Below are 22,091 nucleotides of genomic sequence, written 5' to 3'. Positions count from 1 at the left end.
AAAGAAAGAAGAAAGAAAGAAAGAAAGAAAAGCAAACAAACAAAGCAAAAACAACCTCATGTAAGAAACTCACCAGAGGACTGGATAAAAAGCAGGAACATACAAAATGAATTGACCAAAATTAGCTGAAATTAATAGATGAAATACAAAATCATTTAAAATGAAATAATAAATTTCAATGTGATCAAGTTAGATTTGAGCAAAAATCTAATTAGAAGAGTTGAGGAAATGAATATAGTCAATAGAGTGGAAACAGAAAATAGTAATTTGAGAGGGAAAATGGATCAGACAGAACATTATAGATATTTTGATAACATGAGAAGATTTGACATAGTATCTTGGAGTCTGTGATGCATTAAAATAAAAGAATGGGGAAAAAAAGCTAATTTTTAAGGTAGAGTATAAGAAAATTTTTTAAAACAGAAGAAGATCTGAATCTACAAGTTTTAAATAGTCCCTCTTTAAATTTCCCCCAGGAAATTTGACCTGAGATGGTCTATTTCAAGATATATAAGTAAAACTTTTGGGACTTAGGTGAAGGTAAAGGTTTATTTTATGGGTGTCAAGGAGAAAAGTTGTATTAATTTACATAGAAGAGAAAATCAGGTTGGTATCAGTATTTTTGCAGCAGTACACAAGTCTGGACAAAAATGGAGATGCCTTTTCAAGGAACTCAAGAAAACAAAATGTAAGTCAAAAATTTATAACCATCCAAGATGGCCTCCTTTAACAAGTCTCCAGAAGGTCAGTTTTTTCGTAGGCAAGGACACAAAAATAACAGTACTCTTTTATCCTTTCAGAGAAAACTTGCAGAACATGAACTTTATTCAATTGAGAAATAATTGGAAAAGGACAGTTAAAGAATAGCTATAGTAGAATCCTCAGTTTTTATCTTGGTACTTGGCCACATAGTAAAGTTTGCATTTCTCAGTTTTCCTTCTGCATAGTTATGGTCCTGTTCAAGACAATGGGATATAAACAGAAATAGTGTGTGGCAGCTCTACAATGTATCTTTAAAGTGATTGGTCATGCCATTGTCTCCTTTATTTCTTCTTCTGTTTGTCTGGAGCACTGATGTAATAGCTAGAACTGAAAGAGCTTTGTTGGACTAGGTGGGCAAAGAGGCCATGCATCATAGAGAACCAAGTTAGAAGGAGCTAGGTACCTGACAGTACAGAATCTTACATGTAGACCTCAGAGTGCCTACATGATATGAGAGATAATACATTTCTAACTTTTTAAAAGATGTTTAGTTGGGGTTTCTAAGACTAGAAATAAAATCTAATTCTAATTAATACAGAGACAGTCCATACAATCCTTGCAGGTCATTTATATCATGTCCAGTATTATCCTAAGCATAAGCAGAAACAAGCATGGTTTTGATGGTAGAATTACTGGGAGGATGGGAATAAAATTTACCACAGTTCTCAGTCACCCAAAAAAAATGAATTTCTAATGGGAGATTGAGAGTGTGATACAAACAGAAGATTTTATTAGTGAAGTAAAAAAGTAGTAAAATATAGTATACCCCCAAGAACTGGGGACAGGCCAATCCAAGGGAGGAAAGATAGCACCACTCCTTTGTTTTTCCTGTTCTTATATCCTGGCTTTGAGGGCATTTTCGTGATTGATTGATTGATTCCTGGCTCAGGTTCCTTGTGCTCAGACATGCCCATCTCTTTTACTCCTGTTCTTCCCATGATGCACACGGAGAAAACTACTGGAGGGGGCACAAACTGTAATGTTCACTGCATTATAATGAGCATTGGGTCAATTTAAGCCTGGTCCTTCTCTCTACTGTGTAGCAACAGTGTTTGATTCTAGCCAGCTTCTTTGCTGGCCCTCATTTAGAGAAAATACAAGATTTTGGAGCCCCTTATCCCAAGCACAGGTATACTTTTATTTTCAAGGTTACTCCCTCCCCCTTCCTCTCCCCTTGCCTGGTGGGTGCTCATTTTTTTATAACTGCCTAATAGAAGAAGGAGCCATTTACTGATCAGGGAACCACCGGTCAGTTAACAGTGGAAGTGGATAAGAAAAATTTAGTTGAATTTTCAAGGTTACTTTGGGTAAACCTGAGGGCCCTACCTGTTGAGAATTTTTGCCAAACTAAAAGGGCCATAGGTTTGCCTAGGTAGCTGCAACTGACACCTGGGCAAAGAGTGTGGTCAGAAAGGCAGTATTTTACTATCAAGTAATTTTAGTAGTAATGTCTTTTTTATTGAAAATGTTAACCTTCCATTTAAAAAATAAATCTCATGGGGTGCTATATTTACATATATGGTTGCAATAAAAAAATAAGAAACAGGAGGATTCTGTCAGCTTTAATTTTTGCAAATCTTTTTAAGATAAACGTAGGATGATGAAAATGAAATGCCAGCGTAATGTTTCAGGAAATGAGTTTTAGCAATTCAAGTATAAAATAGTTATTTTTTTTAAATAGCAAACTTCATACTAATGGTAACCAAATTTTTGTTCATTGTGTTTTGAATTAATTCAATTCGTTCTCTGTAATTTTTGAGTTCTCTTGCTTGTAATATTTGTTTTGTTGTCTCCTGTGATGTTTCCCCAACTTTACTATTAAAATAAACTAGACTAGCAATAAAAACTCCAGTGAAAGAACACACTGAGTTTAGGTGACTTGATAATTTTTTCTAATCCTAAGACTGGCATCAGTCTAATTTCAGCCAAATCAAGGTTCTAACTAAAGGCAGCCAGGGAAGGCAATTCTTTTTTTCCCTGAGATCTTGATTTGGAAAAGCATGCATGACAAAGTTCTAGAATAGAGATCTTAAACATAATCTTGTATGCTGTGGGACAGACAGATGCATGTTGGAGTGTTCCTAAATAGAGAATAGATCTGCTTTGCTTTGCTTTACTTTGCTTGCTTGCTTGCATCATTCCTTCCTTCCTTTCTTTTTCTTTCTTTCTCTCTCTCTCTTTTTGACTGTTTTGCATCATTCTGAAAACAAGTATTTATATCAAATATTTAGATAATGTTTTAAACCAATAAGAGCACAATTTACTCCTGTGTAATCTTTATGCCTGCCATATTATAATGTTTGTAACATTTCCAAGTGATAACTTTTTGCAACTCATGCTCTGCAATTAAAATCACAGACCTTTGTTTGTTCAAATAGGTTAGGTCTGGCATAAATTGAATTATATCAAACAAAAAAAAGTTCTATAAAGATTATATGTTCTTTTATGCTTTCATAACTGAATTTGATAGAACATAAAAATTTCAATACGTCTTTTTGGTCACAGTTCTGACTTATGAGCACTTGAAAATGAAGACTTAATTATAACACATAGTATGGAGAGTTTGTTTTTTTTTTTTTGGCATGAGAAGATGAGTTGACTTGGAATTGTTAGAATTTTAACAAAATAGAAACTTCAAATCTTTGACATGGCAACAAGAAATAAAGTTTTACTTGTTTAGTAAAACAAAGCAGTAAAACACTAAAAACAAAAAAAGAAAGAAACAACAAAAAATAAGCTTCATGTTTCTTCAGGGGTGGAGAACTTTCATGCTGAACATATATACAAGTTTGCTTTTTTTTAAAGGAGCTTTACATACTGCTATATCATCTAGCACCGTGTTACAGTGTTTTCTAAATCGATGTTAGCAACAAAATCATAAAAAAATTCTCAACAGAATCTTGCACTTTGTTCTGCTTATTTCTCCTCTCCAAGTTTTCAGTGTCAATCACTGCCTTTTTGAGAGTCTTTGTCAAGAAATGGGTGCTAACTGTATTATTATTCCATAAAACCTATTCATTAAGTACTTCGGTGAGAAGCTTGCTTTGTTATTATTTTCTGTTACTGTGCATGGTTGAGCTCTATGAGAGAGAGTGCCAGATCCTTAAATGCCAGTTTTAAAATAAAATAGATTTTCTTCTTATACAACACAATTTGACCCTGGAAAATGATACTGTTTATGAGACTAAAACATTGTTGTGTGTTCAAAACAAATTATTAAATTACGCATTTATAGGAAAATCACAAGAATTTTCATTTTCTCATATATTCATAATATCTGGAGTACACACATAACTTATTACATAGTGTATCTTCATGGATTTTTAAATTTGTATATAGAGTACCAGTATATAGATATTCAATAGAATATAATATAGAGTATTGAATATTTTACAAAAATCCATGTCTTATCTCTAAAATGGAAGGCCTCATTTGAAAAATAGAAATCTCTTTCACACAGTAAGAAAAATCTTTCTCAAAGACCATATCAAAAAAGAGCTAATTTTTTGGCATATACAAGGTGTATTTATGCAGGACTATGTGTTTGAAAATATAAGAAATGCACTAAAATATTTGTAGAAAGGAAATTATCCTAATTCCCTGCAGTATTAGCATTTATAGGTAGTTTACCTAAAATCCTCCAGAATTTTTGAAACATGAAACAGAACAGATAGTGCTATTTTATAAACATTATATTATTAGTAGGAGGAATGGCATACTCTAAGAATTATTTCTATAAGTTTATTTTATTCTACTTTGAATGTATTTGAGTTCCTGAAAACATTATGCATAAAGAGGAAGTAAAAACCAGAAGCCTCATTTAAATTTTTTTTTTGTTTTTAAGTAATTCCATTGTTTATTATAATGGACCATCTCAAATGATTATTCACTGATGACATATTTGGGGGGAAATTATTTTTTTCTAGAAATTGTAGAAGATTAACAAAGAAATATCCATAAAATGTTGAAGAGTTGTTACTAAAATTATTTCTAAAATATATAAGGAGTTTATAAAAATTTTTCTTCTCTTTCCATGCACTGGAAACTGATTGTCTTAAAACATTAGAGTTTCTTATGCTTCTCTGCTACTGGGAAAAGAAGACTTTGATTATTGGCATATCATTGTTAATGTGTCAACATATGACTTGTTTAATCATTGTTATGAAGAATAAGCTACTATATAAATGAAATGATCAGAAAAGAAATAATGAAAATGTAAATAAAAAGTGATTGTTAGATGCATGAAAAGAAGCACAAAAATTTATGATTCATGAATAATTATTGCTATTTCATTTTATTCTCATTTTTAGTTAGAAAAATTAATTTTATATTGAAAATACCATCCTCTGATGAGTATAGAAATATTCAAGTCTTGGACAAAGTATGTAAACTCTTAGAGTTCAAAGAGATCATAAACATATCTCCCTTAATCACTATTGTAAAGATAATTGAGAGTGGCTTCTATGGTTGCTACTGATGAAGATGATGATAGAGAATCATGATGAACATGTGGAAGTACTGTGGGTAAAGCAAAAATTTGAAAGGCACTTTAAGAATGCAATTAAAAAAAAAAAAAACCCAAAATCTGGAGAGGGTGTGGAGAAAAGGGAACCCTTCCTCCACTGTGGATGGGAATGTAAATCAGTGCAGCCACTATATGGAAAACAATATGGAGTTTCCTTAAAAAACTAAAAATAGAGTTGCCATATGATCCAACAATCCCACTTGGCATGTATCTGGAGAAAACTCTGCTTGGAAGGGATACATGCACTCCACTGTTTGTAGCAGCAGTTCGTAGCAGCAGTGTTAATAACAATAAATACTTCAGCTTTTCAAAATGTTTATATAATCAAATGCTGGTTACAGGCTGATAAGTTTTAAGGTATATTATCACACAACAATAGATTAATAGACTAACAATACAATAATCATCATTTCTCTTTTTAATTCCTTGTTTAGGAAACAGACTAAAAATTCCAAAATATATATTTACTTACTGCAGATACTAGTTTCTGGTGTAAGAGCCACTGTCAAAATTTTAGTACTTCTTTCTTTACCTTTCTTTCCCCAGGGAATGCCCCTGTTAGCAATTTCTCCAAGTTTTACAGTAAGGCACATAGTCACTGGTTCTATCCCCTCACTCAGGTTAAAATTCTGGATTTCATCAAGTCTGTCCCTGCCCCTGAATAACTTACTAACTGATATTAGCTCATTAATTATTTTCTTTTACTTACGATCATATATCTACGGAAACCTACTAAATTAAGGCATTGTGATTGGTTTTCCAAATGAAAAGAATGACTTATTCCTGAATTTAGTAATATTATTGTTTAGGGGGGAAGAAACCTATTCTAACAAAAGTATGCTGGAATAAATGTAATATTAATAGTAATGATAATAATAAAATAGTTAGTATTATATAGTTCTTACTAAGTTCCAGACATTGTTATAAAATATTTAATTTATTTTATGCCTTTCTTCAGAGAGGGGAACTTAAGTCATAGAGATTAAATAACTTGACCAAGGTCATCAATCAAGCCACTATATTATATGGCAGTGAAAAATATGCCTGAGAATTAGAAAAGTTTCATATTGGGAAGTGACATCAAAACTGGATCTTAGACCATTTAATATTAAGATGGGAAAACACAAAAGAGAAGAATGTTATGTTATTTTGAAAATTTATGACTCATTCTGGGAACTGGAAAGTTAGTAAAAAGGTAGTTTGAAATGAGGAATGGAGATTTTTTCATAATGATGACTTCAATATTAAGTCAAAGAATTACTAGAAAATATGAGAGAAATAAATTACTTAGGATGATATTAACATTGTCTTTATGAAGAATTATTGGAAAGTTGAATTAAGGCAGGAGCAGTGAAGGTGAAGAGATGGGTTTTAGAGATAATTATGAAGCTACTGACTGGATGGAATCAGAGAGTGAGACTATGGAAGGACTGAAGAATAAATACAGGGCAAGGGACCAGACAAGACATATGAAATATGTACATGGAAACAAATTCCTGACATGAGTTCACAAATATTGGATTCTAAGAATCTTTATTCTGTAAAGAAGAGACAATGTTCACTACCTAAAATATTGATTCCAGCATGTCTCACAGCAGCATTTCTTAAATTAACTATTGTAGTAGCATAATCAAATGAATACATAGGGTGTCTAGGGTCTACTTTGGGATCTTGGAGATTGAATTTCCATTAATTGTAAAATTATTTTAAACAGCATAAAAAGCTTCTCCTTTGTACATATAACTAACTGTTGTGATGGTCTAAAATATTGTGGCTTTTATATTTACTTATTATTTCAATAAACTAAGAAATGACAACTTTTCAACTCTAGTGAATATTATTTGAAAAGTAAAGTAAGTTGTCTGAAGGTAGGCAGTATAAAGTCATGAAAAAAAAAAGCATAAGAGTCTTACCCAAGCTTTGCTGAAAGAGTTGAAGCATCTAGGAAATTAGTTTGAAATTTGTAGTTAAAGTGGAGATATAAAGATACATTATCTACTTAAGTGATTGTAAGTTTAACAACCAACTTTCTGCATATTATTTTGCTTCCTGTCAATATATACTTTTCAGTAGTTCTGGGATAATAATTAGGTTTCTCATAGTGAATTAGAGTTTTGTTTAAGAAGTAAGCTTTTGTGTAATTCTGCTGTTTTATCTCCTGAGCTAGTATCAAATGATAAATATTCATCATTTAATAAAGGTGACTTTAGGAGCTGTATACCGGAAGGAAGTTAATCTTACTAAATTTCAGACCTCTTTGAAACTAGGTCAGAGTAGGCAGTTTTCTTCCCTGAAGTGGAAAACTGTCTCTCCCAAAACAAACAGCTAACTGATAATTAAACATCCTGTGCTGCCATTGAAGAGGGAAAAGGGATGTGAACTATATTTTACTGTGCACCTGTTGTGGACCAGATAGTGTACTCACAGTTGGAGTTCATATTGGTTCTACATTAGCACACTTAGAGTAACCACAGAGTGTAAATGGCCCATGGAAAATGTGAATTTCCAAAGACTAATTTCTAAGGAAAAGATGGCATTTAGGGAACGAGTGAAAGGAGAGGAATAGCAAAAAGAATGGAGGACTGCGGCCAGACCGTTAGGGAGGGAAAGGACAATATGATAAAGCCTAAAGAGGACAAACAAATGTGTTTGGAGGAGGAAATGGTCAACAGTATTGTTACTGAATGGTTGTGCAATCATAGCCAAAAAATATGGAGTTAATTGATGGTTAGAATTTATTAGAATATATATGTATCTCCTATCTGTCCTATCTATCTTATCTCTTTCTCTATTTATGATGGAAGTAAAATGATGGTAGCAAAATGGTAGAAGGCAAATGCAGTAGGCTAAACAAAGACTTTGAGGTATGGAGAGAAAGAAAAAAAGCATATAAAACTAATTCAGTAAGAAGTTTGGAGAGCAAAGAAGTGCTGACAGGAAATTTGGGTTACATTTTTTTTTTTCTCTTTCTTAATTAAATGTGAGACACTTTTAGATATTTGAGTTGATGGAGAGAAATCATGAAACATGAGAAATAAAGATTAATCTATAGTACACAGAGCCCCAGGGGGCAGGAGAGAGGAGCTCCAAAGTAAATATTGTTGGATTGGTTGTAGATAGGCACAAGCACCTTCTAGGTTCAGTCTGCAAACATCATATATAAACATGTAAAATCATTTTTAGGAGTAAATTCTGAATTAAGTTAATGAGCAACCAGAGATACTAATTGTTAAAACAATTAGGCCTGAGAAGTCTATTTGTCTTGATTGTCAATAGTTACCTTGGAGAAGCCAACTTTCTCTCATAATGACAAAATTGAGAAGTGTTGGCCCTAAAATAAATACACATCTGAGCTACTGAAATGTACTTCAAATCTATGGCTTGTAATCAGGGCTCTAATAATAAAGCATCTTATGGGGATACTTTATCACCGAGATTTTGTTTTTACTAGGTTTTCTGAAGGTACTTTTATTTAAGGACCACATTTCTCACTACTAAATATGTTTTCAAGGTAATATGATAAAATACATTTTTCATCCTCTTTCCTATAATAAAAATATATTCAAAATATATAAATTGTTAAGACCTAGTAAATATTATTAACTCATCCAGTCAATAATTTGAGCATTTTTCAGATTTACTAATATAGAAGTGACTAGAAGTAAAAAAAAATATTTTCCATAATATATATTATATTATATATATTATAGAAGAAAAAGTCAATAACTAAAAAGTAATATTTATTATATGATATAGTAATAATTTGTAAACTATGTGAAGAATTTTGAAGCTTGATAAAGGAGAGAAACTGGCATTAGGGGTAAATTTTTAAATAGATGGTTGACTCTGTCTCACTGAAAAGATGACATTTTAGGATTTAAAGGAGGTGAGAGAGCAAGTCAGTCTTCTATCTAAGGAAAGAGAATTCCAAGTTTATGGCACAGCAGATGGAAAGGCCTATAGGTAGAAGGAAAACTGACTTACTCAAATAGCATAGCCAGTATGACAAGAATGGAGCAAGAAGTGTGATGAATTATAGGAAACAAAACAAGAGAAGCAACAAAAGCCAGATCCTGGAGTAATCTAGGGATCATGAAGAACATTGACTTTGTTGATACAAATAATCGATAAATGATCTATGACAGGAATAAAAAAGAGTTTTATTCAAGCCAAACTGAGGACAATAGCCTGGGAGACACAGATTCAAGAAGCACTTGAATTGTGCTTCACCGGACTACAAAGTGTGGAAGGCTTATGTAGGCAAACTCCACAAAGTTGCATAAATTGTTTGTCAAGAATTAGGAATGGAGTTGGCAAGAAGTAAGGGTGCTTGTTAAGTAAAGACTGGTTGGCATCCAAAATGGTTGCATAGTTACAAGGGGAGACTGTAAGACAATAAAGCTGTAGCTTGTAGCAGCTAGTGGTTATTGTTTTGAAAATGGCGAGTGGTGTCCTTGAGTTTGATACAGTTCAGAAAATTCAAGTTCTCAGTGCTGCAAAAATGTGTCTGAAACCACATCCAAAATGGCCACCTGGCTTCCATTTTGGATGCCTGAACCATAGTTTTATATCTTGTCAGAACAGAGAGCAAATGTCAAGCATTGAAAGGAGTACATTCCTTTAAGTTTTCAAAAAAGACAAATAATGTAATGGTACCAGTCAAGGACCACTCTTTGAGTAGCTAGGGTACAGAGCACTCATTAAAGGAGTTTTCGTGTAAAATGTCTAGGGAAATAGTGGATCACTGAAGGCTAAATTCCAGAGGTGGATTTCCTTTAAGATGGGAGAAATAACATCATGTTTTTATGCCTATGAATAAAAATGTGATGATTTAGCAGGGTAACAAAATTTCCTGGAATGCTTTGTTTCAGTGTGGAAGAGGGGTTGAGATCTAAGGCAAAAGGGGGTTGTGTTGGTTTTAACTACCAGTGAACAATTTATTTTGAATAACAGGAAAAAATTCAGAAACATAATAAATTAAAATTTATATTCAGATAATACAACAAATATGGAGATAACATCTATACTTTACAGCAAAATGTTACAGATTAATTAGGAGAAGACAAACAATAATAGAGTGGACAAGTATGTAATTAAGTGTTACATTAAGGGGAATATCCAAATGGTTAGGAAATATGTGAATATATGCTCAGATTCACCATTATTTTAAAAATTGCACATTAAAGAAACAATGAGCTAATATTTCTCACTCAGCAGATTGGCCAAAATCATGACTAAATGAATAAATGAATGCATGCATGTATGAATAAGTAAAATTAAAATACTTCCTGTGAATGGAATGATGAAAGTGAATAAACTTATGAATTACTAGCAAGAGTGTGAATTTTCAGAATCATTTTAGAAAACAGTTTTTCAATACATATTAAATTATAAATAGATGTATTTTTGACCCAACAAACATACTTATAAGATGTTTTATAAATATATTATAAGCACACAACATTAAGAACGTACACAAAACAATGCTAATTATTGCAGCATTATTGATAGAGGCACAATCTGTATGCACAGTGAATGTCCGTCCACTGACAGAAGCTTAATTAAATTCTGGTTCATCCACTTAGTGAAATATAACACAACCACAAATGACTGAATAATACCCAGGATACTAAATAAACCAATTTTTGTAAAGTAAAAAGTGACAAAAAATATACAGTTGTATGTACATGTGTTACTGTAAGATTATAGAGTTATTTCAGATTTAAGTATTTAAACACACACTAATAGACATACACATGTGCAATACATAAAAATACATGTAAAGTTTATCCCAAAATATAAACTGTGAATATCTTAGTATGATGCTATTGCGGGAAATGTTAGCTTTCATTCTTAATTTGCAGTAATTGAGCTCATTTAATATAAACAGGTAATACGCGGAACAACATTTTAAAATGTTTGAAAATATAATAGGTGAATCTAATTTCTGTATCTCTGAGGGTGACTGTGAAAACTTATTCTTGGTCATCCTGAAAGGTAAGCCGTGAAAGATAAGAGAAACACCTGCCAAAAAAATGAGCTCTCTAAAGAAGTAAATCAAAAGGGACATATAATATTTTATTAATGCTTTTTATTTTATATTGTTTATTTTATATTGTTACTGTAGTAAACTGCCTTTAGTTTTAAACATTAACTTATAAATTGTATAGTTTAAGAGGAAGGCAGAGAATAGATTTAAAAAAAAAGAGTAGAATAAACTAGCCCCATATAAAAAAAATATATAGGCTATTTTTATAATTTCTCTTTCTGCTGTTCCTAAGTCAGGCATGATATATTAGTCAAGTGAGGCAATCAGTCAGCTTGTAAACCATGGCCATACTCATGGTCACAGCAAACACAGCTTAACAGTGGCTCTCTTTTATTATTAGAGAAGCATTTTTCTTTCCAGTTTAAACAGAGATTGCAGTTCTCATCACACATTGAGAGTCATCATACAACATATAATATAAACAAACAGGGAAAGCTGACATAAAAATTCAAGTAGATATGGATAAGAATGAAGAATTACTCTGAATGACTTATGCTCCAAAGTGCAGTGTTCAAAATTTTTACTAGAGAATAGTAAAAATTCTCCTGAGTAACAAGTGGTTTGTGTTGTTCTATGATGTTTATACCAATATCTGTAAGAAATAAAGTTTACTATTATTTTTAGACTATAATAAGCAAAAGATAATTTTAAGCAACATTTGTGCATTATTTGAACATTATTCATGGTTTCATTTATTAATTATGTCATAAATATGCAAAATATTTTCATACATTGTAGGCTAATAAAAGATAATGTCTTCTTCCAAAAACATATTTAACATATCTTTTATTTGAAGTTGTATTAAAATAAGATATGTAAACAAATATTTTGCTTTCAACTAAATTATATATCAAACAGAAAAATCTCACAGAGAAGGAAAGAGTTCTGTGTAAGTGGTTAAAAAAATCTGGACTATTCACCTAGATAAACTCAGATAAGTTATTTAGCCCCTCTGGGCTGTTTTATCTTTTAAGAATTGGGGGCAATAATGTTATATTTCTAGTTTAGGGAGTTATTGTTCATATAGTGAAATTGCAAAGAATTATACAAATTCATTAGTATGATTAAGACAGCACAGAATTGTGGTTGTGATCTCTGAAGTTAAAATTAGAAAGATCTTACTTACCAAGTTACTTTGGCAAGTTATTTATCTTGGCCGTTTTCCTTCAATGTAACATTACAAAAGAATAAAAGAGATAATATAATGCATAGCACAGTATCAGATCCAATAAATGAGACTTTCTTCCTCCTTTTTTTTCAATGTCTTGAAATACTCAGTTTTAAAATAATCTTACAGGGAGAGGTATATTATGGTCATAAAATTAAAATATACTTGTTAATCATAACTTTCATTCTGTTTGATTTGAAGGAATATTCTTTTTATCTATGTATCATTAGCCATTTTATTTGTATTTTTATATATAACCATTCTTTTGAATACATTTTCACACAGCAGTTGGAAATACATTCCCCTTTCATTTTTTAATTTTCCCTCTTAGTTGCAACAGGGAAGTAAGTATCACATGGGGTCAGTTTTATCTTTATTTTAAACTACTTCCAAATTTTGGAAGAGAGAAGTTCATATGTTTGTTGGGTAACCAGGCTTGAAACTTGATTTGACTCTGATATCACTGTACACAATCTAATTAAAATTGAAGTAGCCCTTTAATTGGTTTTTCAACCCTCTCTAAATATGAAGATTAAATGATAAAAATAAAGAAGTGCTAGATTTTAAATTTTGAATATTTAATATAACAATTTTTGTGCAGTTGCAAAGAATATATATGAATATATTTTGCTAATTATTATTATGACCATATATAATCAATTTGCATTTTATGTCCTTTTTTTTAAGTATATGCATTTCTTAAACTCTGAGAATTCTTAAAGGAAATGATAGATAGAATGCTACTTTCCAAGTTTTTTTTTTAAAGTTAACGTTTAAAATATGACCTGAGACAACCCTAAAAGATTAAAAAAATTTTAAAGTATTTTGTTGAATAGGGAATTAACTAATGTCTAATTCAGTTTATTCATTAATCACCAAATTGATTAAACTGATATAAGATTATTTGATTTATTTATTATTTGTATGTGTCATCTAAATATTTTTCTTTGTTGTGGTTTGGCATGTGACTAGTCTCAGCAGAAAAAAAAGAACTCAAATGCTTTTAATAAAATTTAGGTAAAAATAAACATATTTTTAGATTTTTTTTATCATTTTATATTTTTTACTATTACAAAATTATATCACCTTATAAACTTTAATAAAAGTGTTTTCTTGAAAAATAATTTTTGATATTTGAGTTTGCATATAAAAACTAAAAAGTAGTCTAAAATATCAATTAACACTAAAGTCACTGATTAGGTAAGGGGTTAATAAAGAGGGATAATATCACACCTAGTCTGATCATTGTATTTGCCTTGGGCCATTATCTAAAAAGATTCTTTGAGGAATACATTATTCCAGATGGAGTAAATATAATCATTGACTTGAATATTACAAATTTGGAATTTCAGTTAGGAGTAAAGCTTGGCTAGTTAAACTTTATTTTGAAAGATACTAGTGGTCGTATAACTAAAAAGTAAATTTTAGGCATTTACTATAAATGGACCATAATGCTAAAATAAACCAAAGCAATGTTCAAACTACAGTCTCTGATTTTTTTTTTTTAGGCAATAGGGTCTCAAAAAGTACAAGACCATGAAAGAACTATTAAATGGTAAAATTCAGCAAAATTAATTTACAATATACAATCATGAACTCTGAGGGTTACCTATATTGTTACAAACAGATCTATGACATACATATGAAGAATAATTTCATCTTTTGAAGTCAGTCTTTCAGAAGAAGAACATTTCTTTACATTTATTATTCTTTATTTTTTACTTGAAAAAAAACTTTAATGTTTGAATTTGAAGATTAAAAGTCAACAGCCAGCTTAACAGTTTATTATTGATATAAAATTGAGGATCAGAAGAAAATATTTCCAAATGTCAAGTCCTAGAATCAATCTAAGGTATATGTATGTCTGATGAAGTATTTTGTTGTAAAAGAGGTGATTGAGGGGGTTTGGTCTACAAACTTTGTCTTGGATTTTTAAATTTATATATGAATTATTTGTGAAATAATGATTGCTTAAAACTCTTTTAAATCCATACAAAACCTAGTTTATAACTGAACTGTGAAAAGCTGTATACACTTTTGTTTTCTTGTAATTATGTCAGCATTTATTCCCAACTAAATTTTTTTTTAGAGCAGAAACAGCTCTGTCTGTTTTTTCAAGACTTAGAAAAAGAGGTTTGTCAATAAATATTTCTTAAATAGACTTCTTTTTCTTGAGCACACATAAATCATTGTAATTAACTGTTAAAAGAGAAATAATAGGCAACATATAACTAAACATTTACCACATAAGAGATAGCATGCTAAACTTGTAACAAATACTGTCTCATTTAATCCCTACAATAATTATTTGAGGTATTATTAATCAAGTTAAGGTTTTGGGTGGCTAAAATTTGCAGAAAACTAAAAGTAACAGTAAGTTAAAAATGCTTATTTCCCTCAAAAATGACTGAAGAATGTACAAGGCAATTCTGTTCCATAATTCCTCACAAACCCAGGCTCCTTCCACCTGACTATTTCATGGTGAGGGGCTGGGGACATGGAGTATTGTGGTTGGGGTTGGGAAGGAAGGATGGGAAGAAAGCGATGAGGAAGAAGCAGCAAAAGGGGGTTGAACAAGCAAATATCTAGAAACAGATACATGGCAGCTTTCATTTGTCAGAACTTAGCCACATAAATAGATACAAGAGAAGGAAAAAGTAAGAAATGCAGTCTTCATTTTGGAAGATCAGATATTCAGAAAAAAAATTATCTTTGTATTACAGGAGCAGAAGAATATTGGTGGACAATGGGTACACTTATTAATATATTTTAAGAAGATAATCAAGAGGTGGAAAATTATAATTTCCTAAAGTTGAAACAATTAAATGATAGAGTGCTTTCAAATACAGAAAGTTTATCTGAGGTTTATTAACTGTTTTGCCTTTAAAAAGATATGTTTTTTCACTTAGAAATTCTGATGACTTCACGTTGGATTGATTGATTTGCTTTTTTTTTTTTTTTTTGGTAGGGGTAGGTAATTAGAATTTATTTACTTATTTATTCTTAAAGGAGGTTCCAGGGATTGAACCCAGAACCTCATATATTCTAAGCATGCACTCTACCATGTAAGCTATACCCTACCCCCTGGATTTATTTTTATCTTTTGTGTTGATGGTTACCAGAATTATAATGGGAAAGAATGTCACTTGTAAAAAGTGAAACAGAAAAACCTCTCAAAGAATAATAAACACCCTAATCCTACCAATCAGAAACAACAATTGCTATTGATTTTGGGTGCATTACCTTTTAAACTTTTAGTCACTCTGTGTGTTCTTCATGGTCTGTCACATAGAAAGAAATTAAAACTTTAGAAAATCAAATTTTAGTTTTAAGTTGTACTACATAACTCATTAATTTGTGGCAAATATTCTTATTATGTATATAGACTTTTCAGCATACTTCACTGTAGTGCTTAAGTAGGTAATCAATAAAAAAGTAAAATGTAAAAAGTATACAATATTAAATGATAGGTGAGGTGGAAAGAACAAGTAGTTGAACTTAAGTGGTGCTTAGTTATAAAAGACTCAATTTCTTCTGAGAATCCAAGCATTTCATTACTTTCTCTATATTTAGTAAAAATGATTTGACATATATTTTAATTCAGAATATTTTACTAATTCCCAGGAAAATCTGAGTACATGTATTACTCGCCAAATCTAAATTAATGCGTTTTCCAGCCTCATCACAATATGTGCTTGCATAAATTCAAGATGTTTGTGTCAAGATCTTCTTGTTCCAATGCACCTCTTTGAAAGAAGTCTGTGAACAGTACATAAGAAAAGTGATTTATTATATAACTGCACTTCATGACATACAATTTGAACAGGTTGCTTCATTCATTGTAGTAATGATGACATGATATTTATGGTTCCCACTTTAAAATTTGATAATTGAATTATCGTTCTTAGTAATTTAGCATATACATTAGACGTTACTAACATTTACGACTATCCAGATTTTCTCTTCTTCCTGAGCACTTGGAATATAAATTTTTCAGCTTTCTTGCAACATAGTGTGAACATGTGAGTATTTCTGGCCAACAGGCTGTAAAAAAATTAGTAGACATCATTTCTAGGGTGAGTTATAAAACAGTAGTTGAGATCTTATCATATTCTCTTTTCCCAAGTTGCAGGAGATGGCAGTCATATTGTTGAATCCCAGTCACCCTGGATTTATGAGTAGCTACTTACAGCATTGCCCCCAGTTGTCCAACTCTCTTGCATTGGACATTTGGTGTATATGAAAGATAAAAACAAACAACTTTTGTTAATTTAAGACATTGAGATTTTGGATTGTTAATTTTTCTGGCAGTGAAACTAGAATGTCGTGATTAATATAACTTGGAACAGATGAAACTTTAAGTTTTATTATTTTTTTTATTTATCTCTGAAATCATAGAATAAAGGACTTTTGAATATAATACTATCTTGCATCCAGTTTGTTTCTGGTAGACCCCCAAATTTTCTTATTATTAGTTTATAAAAATGTAATTAAAAGTTGAATTGTAAATAAATATATTACTTATATGTTTTATTGTTTTACATGTAGTTACTAATGTATTTGATGTAGTATTTTGGCATAACATTTAAATAACTATCATAGAATCATAGAGACAGAGAAAACATTAATTTGTTGACTTCCCATAATAAGGTTGCAAATTTATTCATGAGTATTTTCAACGTTCATACCTAAAATTGAAATTTTATAACTGTAACAATGGCCTTCTATTATTTCTCATTCAAAATTTCCAGTTAATCAATTTGTATAGACACTAAGAAAAGCAGAAATCAGACAGAAAACCAAATTCTCATATGTTGCATAAGTTTAAGGAAAAAAATCCCAACTTTCAATTCACAGTCAAAATTTGATTTGAAGTACTGAATTTGAACATATTTTATGAAAGTATGTTTGTGTGTGAGTTGTTGCTCTGAGGTTAGATGTAAGGTGAAAAAGGAATAGCAGAGATGAACTCTTTCCTGATTATTCCAGGCAATAGAGCAATGTTTCATGAGATATTCAAGTTATTTTTTAAGAAGTCTGATATTTTGTTCCAGATAATTTATCTAATTCTCTGTATGAACATGAGGAGAACTTTATCGTCTCATTCAATTTTATTTTAATTTCAAAGGATACAAGTGTAAGTAAAGAGTAGTATATTTAAAATTAAGTCTACAGTAATCTTTGTTATAAAACCCTTTAGCTTTTGTCAAATAGGTTTCTGTGAGAAGTAAGCCCTAAAGTCCTGAAACATCCATTGCATATAGTAAATTAACTGCTTTCCTATGCATCTAGAATGGTGCCACTTAGGCACTGTCTTTGAAAAAAATTGAGAAAATAGTGAAATTATTTTCTGTGTTCAGTAGAGTTGAGAAAGCCATCAAGAATCACTCTATATTACCTATAGGATAAAGTCCAAGCTTCTTCAAAGGACATATAAAAGCCTCATTGACCTGGCCTTGGACATCTTGCCCAGATTTGTCACCAGCCCCCGACTGTAGCCTACAAGAAATAACTTACAGTTCTCTCCACATGTAGTGATGCTTCTTGCTTCCACTACTTGAATGTTTCTTTTTGTCAGTTCCATTTAACAGCTTAATATATATTCATATTCCTTCTCCCAGGAAACCATCAATGATTTCCAATAGGAGATTAGTTTATTGCCTGTTATTCTTGTTAAGTCTTGTCCAGCAAATACCAGTCAGCTCCACCACCCTTTTAGTTTTTATTGTCTCATGTTTTTCAAGTGCTAGAGAAGTTGTGTAACCAGTGTGCTTCTATGTGTACTTCATCTTTATCTACCTGGATGAGGCTCTTAGTAATTGGGAAACTACACCATGTGAGAGTTTAGCACCGTCCCATTTACCATCAACAATGTGGTCTTTGTTGACATCTGATCAAAGGACACAATTCCTAAAGCTCATTCTGAAGACTCTTCTCTTATGCCACCTCTGGTTCCAGCTCTCTTACTTCGTAGTTCATTCATACCGCACCAAAAAAAAAAAAAAAAAAAAGATGAAACAAGGACTTAATTGCAGCTTATTAATTTGGGAAGTAGTCTTAGGAAGCATAAAAGAAATGAGGGGAAAAAAAAGTGTGTCAAGGGTATCGATAGCATTTTGCCACTTTGGGAAACAAGGACTAAATAGCAATGGGGACCTCTGCAAGAACACATACTGAACACGCATCACAGTGGTCTTCAAGTGTTGGTGTGTTAATTTCCCCAGTTTCTACCTTGAGCCTGTAGTGGTGGGTGAAGTAAGTACCCGAAGTGCTGAAAATTATTTAGGCAAAGGGCTTATCAGTCTACTGGATATCTTGAACCATAGCTGCAGGTGACTTCAGGTGGGTTGAGCTGATCCAGGGCATGGTGGTAACAGTGTCCACTATATTGTCTCAAGACTTCTTTGCATAATGCCACACATTATAGCTATCAGTGTTCATATTTTCCATGCTGGACTAAGAAATTTGAAAGAGAAAATTATACATGACTGTCCCTGGCACACACTGTAAAGTCTGATAACTGTTAACAATTCCTGTGGATTTAATTTCCCAATTGATTCTTAAATTTGCCTTCCAGTCTCTCCCCAGAACTCTACCCATTTCCACATTTTTTTCTACCTCAGTATTAGAATTAGAATACCTTCCTGACTTTCCTTCTTTTGTCTTGCTTTCCCCTTATCCAACTTCCCCATTGTTGTATTAGTGATCTTTCTAAAAATTTCACTGCTTAAAATAACGTGGAAGCTTCTCAAGTTATATATAAATAGCTACCATTTATTAAGTCAGTATGTATGAGATCATTTCAAAGCACTTTACAAAACTCATTTTATAGTCTTACCAACTGGAAAAAAATGTTCTCTTTAGAAAATATTTGTCTTCTGGAAAAGAGAAAGTTATAAGGGGTTTGCTCTTTGAAATGTTTATATGTAACACAGGCCACACCAGCTTTTAATACAAAAAATTGAATGTTGGTAACATAAGTAACTCATATTTCTCTGGGTCCGATCCTCACCTGTTACATTAGGACCTTAGCAGTGTGACATCCTATAAAAATGTCCTCCAGCATTTCTGAGCATTCTTTAGGAGTGATCCTTGTAAGTCTCTGAAACAAATCTGTCAGCTCCTACGGGAAACAACAGCTTCTGTAGATGCTGCTGATGAACTCAAGCCCTGACAGTGTCTGCTAAATGTGGCAGTGTGTGAAGAAACAGCATCTTCCGTGTTTTTATTTTATTGAAAGAAAAATAGTATTTTTTTATACCTGGGGATTTTACAGCATTTTTATCTAAAAATATAATCTTTCAAGTTTTTGTTTAAGGCCTCTCTCTCACTCTAGAAAACATGCTAGTCCCTGAGAGGTTGAATCTGAAGCTAATGTGAGAGGCAGAGCTCTGCTCTTCTCAGAAACAATCTTCCTTTTTCATGTGAGGTTGTTGTAACTCAAGCCATGCCCTTTCCATGTGCCTATCAAAAGGCTCTGCATTGGTCATTCCACCTGTTTACATATATGACATGGTCATAACTGCATCCCAGGAGACAATGTGTTTAAATTTCAATTGTATTTTCTGCTGAAAAATGTTATTTATAATTTTTATTATATAATAAAACAGAAAAATCAACAGTGCAATCTTATATAATTTCATAATTTTTATATTACCTTCCAATCAATATTTGAATAAATATTAATTTTTTAAAGCTAAAAGGAATAAAAACTTTATGGGAATAAACTGACTTAGTTCTCATATATGTGAAAGTCTATTTTGAATGCATACTTTTCCTACAAGGCATATTATGATATATGAGATTCATTGCCCTATGCTGATGTGCACTCTGGGAAGAACATGTTTTGAGGTAGAAGAGAATGGGGTGCATGACTGACTAAAGATCTATTCAGAAGCATGTGTCCATTTCAAGTGGCTTCAGAGTAATGGTTGAACAATGTCTTAGCCTCTTCAATTAAGGCTTTTCACAGAAACCTACAAAGCCATATTTGCCACATTTCTATCAGTAATGGGATAGAATTTAGAGAGCTGGATTGTATCTTTCAGAAGTCGAGCTCTGTAGCACAGTTAATAGATTGTTACTTTTTGAAATAGCCTCATCCTACTGTGGAATAAAAAAGACATCCTTCAAAGAGAAAGCTGATATGATCCCTTGTCAGGGAGGTCATGGAGAGCATTTTTGTTTTAAAATACGTAACCCCCAGAACCCCTTGCTGCCCTAAGTTTCTATAAATTAATGTTATTTTAGTTTCTGTCTATAAATCATTTCTCTAACATGATTTATTTTCAGTTTACCTCCATGTCTGCAATAGAACTTGCTCTGGGTTACCTTCAATAAAAGAAAGGTCAGTGGATAAATAATGATGTTACCAATGCAATGAGATTTTAAACACTGAACACTCAACCCACCAAAAGAAGAAAATGTAACTGAAGCTAGCTACATATGTAGCTGTGGAACAGAAAATCTGCATGATGGGTAATCCACAATCAGGTGACTAAAGCACTATTAGACCGGATCTTGGAATTTGAGTACAAAGTTAATAGAATTCAGTTTGTGTGAATGCTTTTATGTGATTTTACAGTTTGTCCCAGCAACATGTATGAGAGGCACTGGGAAACTGATGTCATCAAGGTGATTCTGCTGGTGAGATGGAGTAGAACTGCAGGAGTCATCTAGACTATATGTTGGGTCTATCAAATCCAAATTCCAATCAATAATAACAGGAGATGTCCTCACAGCTGGGGATACTTAAGGAAATATTGAATTTTGAGTAAGTAGTTTTTGTTCAGTCACTTTTTAAAATGCATTACATTAAGCAACTGATGTTACCTCTTCATCTGCAAAGTGGGGTTATTGATACCGACTTACTAGGGCCATTATGAGGATTTCAGTAATTAAATGTGAAAATGCCTGGTCCAGTAAGAAACTCATTAAGTCTTAAGTGAGCCTGAAACTTTTAGCTAAAAATGAAAAAAAAATTATTTCTGTTTTATATAAGGACTTTTGAATCATTCTCGACATGCTTGCTATAGTATAAGCACCAGGTTATTTTGATTCTTGAAGAAAACACTTTTTATTTATATAAAGTTTGCTCAAAAAACCTTTATTTTATTTGTGGATATTGTAAAATCATTAGTATCGCCACATCTCCCTAATCTTTACCATAATCCTTTCCTAAGGCTTGTACTCCATTCAATTCTGTTTCATTATTTCTTTAAGATAAGTCATGCATTTAACCACCTTTAACTCACCAGAAACCTGGCCACAATTTACCCTTATCTATCATATATGTGGAAACTAAAAGATGGATGGAGAAGTGAGGTTTGATTGAAGGACAGAATGACAGTATGAATTGTGGGAGGCATAGACATAGGTTTGGGGAAGGGGTCAAGTTTAAACATATATTTTGCATATACTGCTAGATTTGACAAAAAATAAATAAAGGCAAAATAGCCCCCTCCCAGCATTCTTATATTTGATGGGGCTCTTTAGACATATCAAAATATCTTATATTATTAATATATAGAAGTTGGGTTGAAAACAATTGACATTCAGGTAGGTAGGTATAGATAATTTCTCTTGCT

Source organism: Camelus ferus, chromosome 1 (assembly GCF_009834535.1).
Source record: "Camelus ferus isolate YT-003-E chromosome 1, BCGSAC_Cfer_1.0, whole genome shotgun sequence".
NCBI classification, from domain to species: Eukaryota; Metazoa; Chordata; class Mammalia; order Artiodactyla; family Camelidae; genus Camelus; species Camelus ferus.
Note: the sequence above shows the minus strand (reverse complement) of the source record.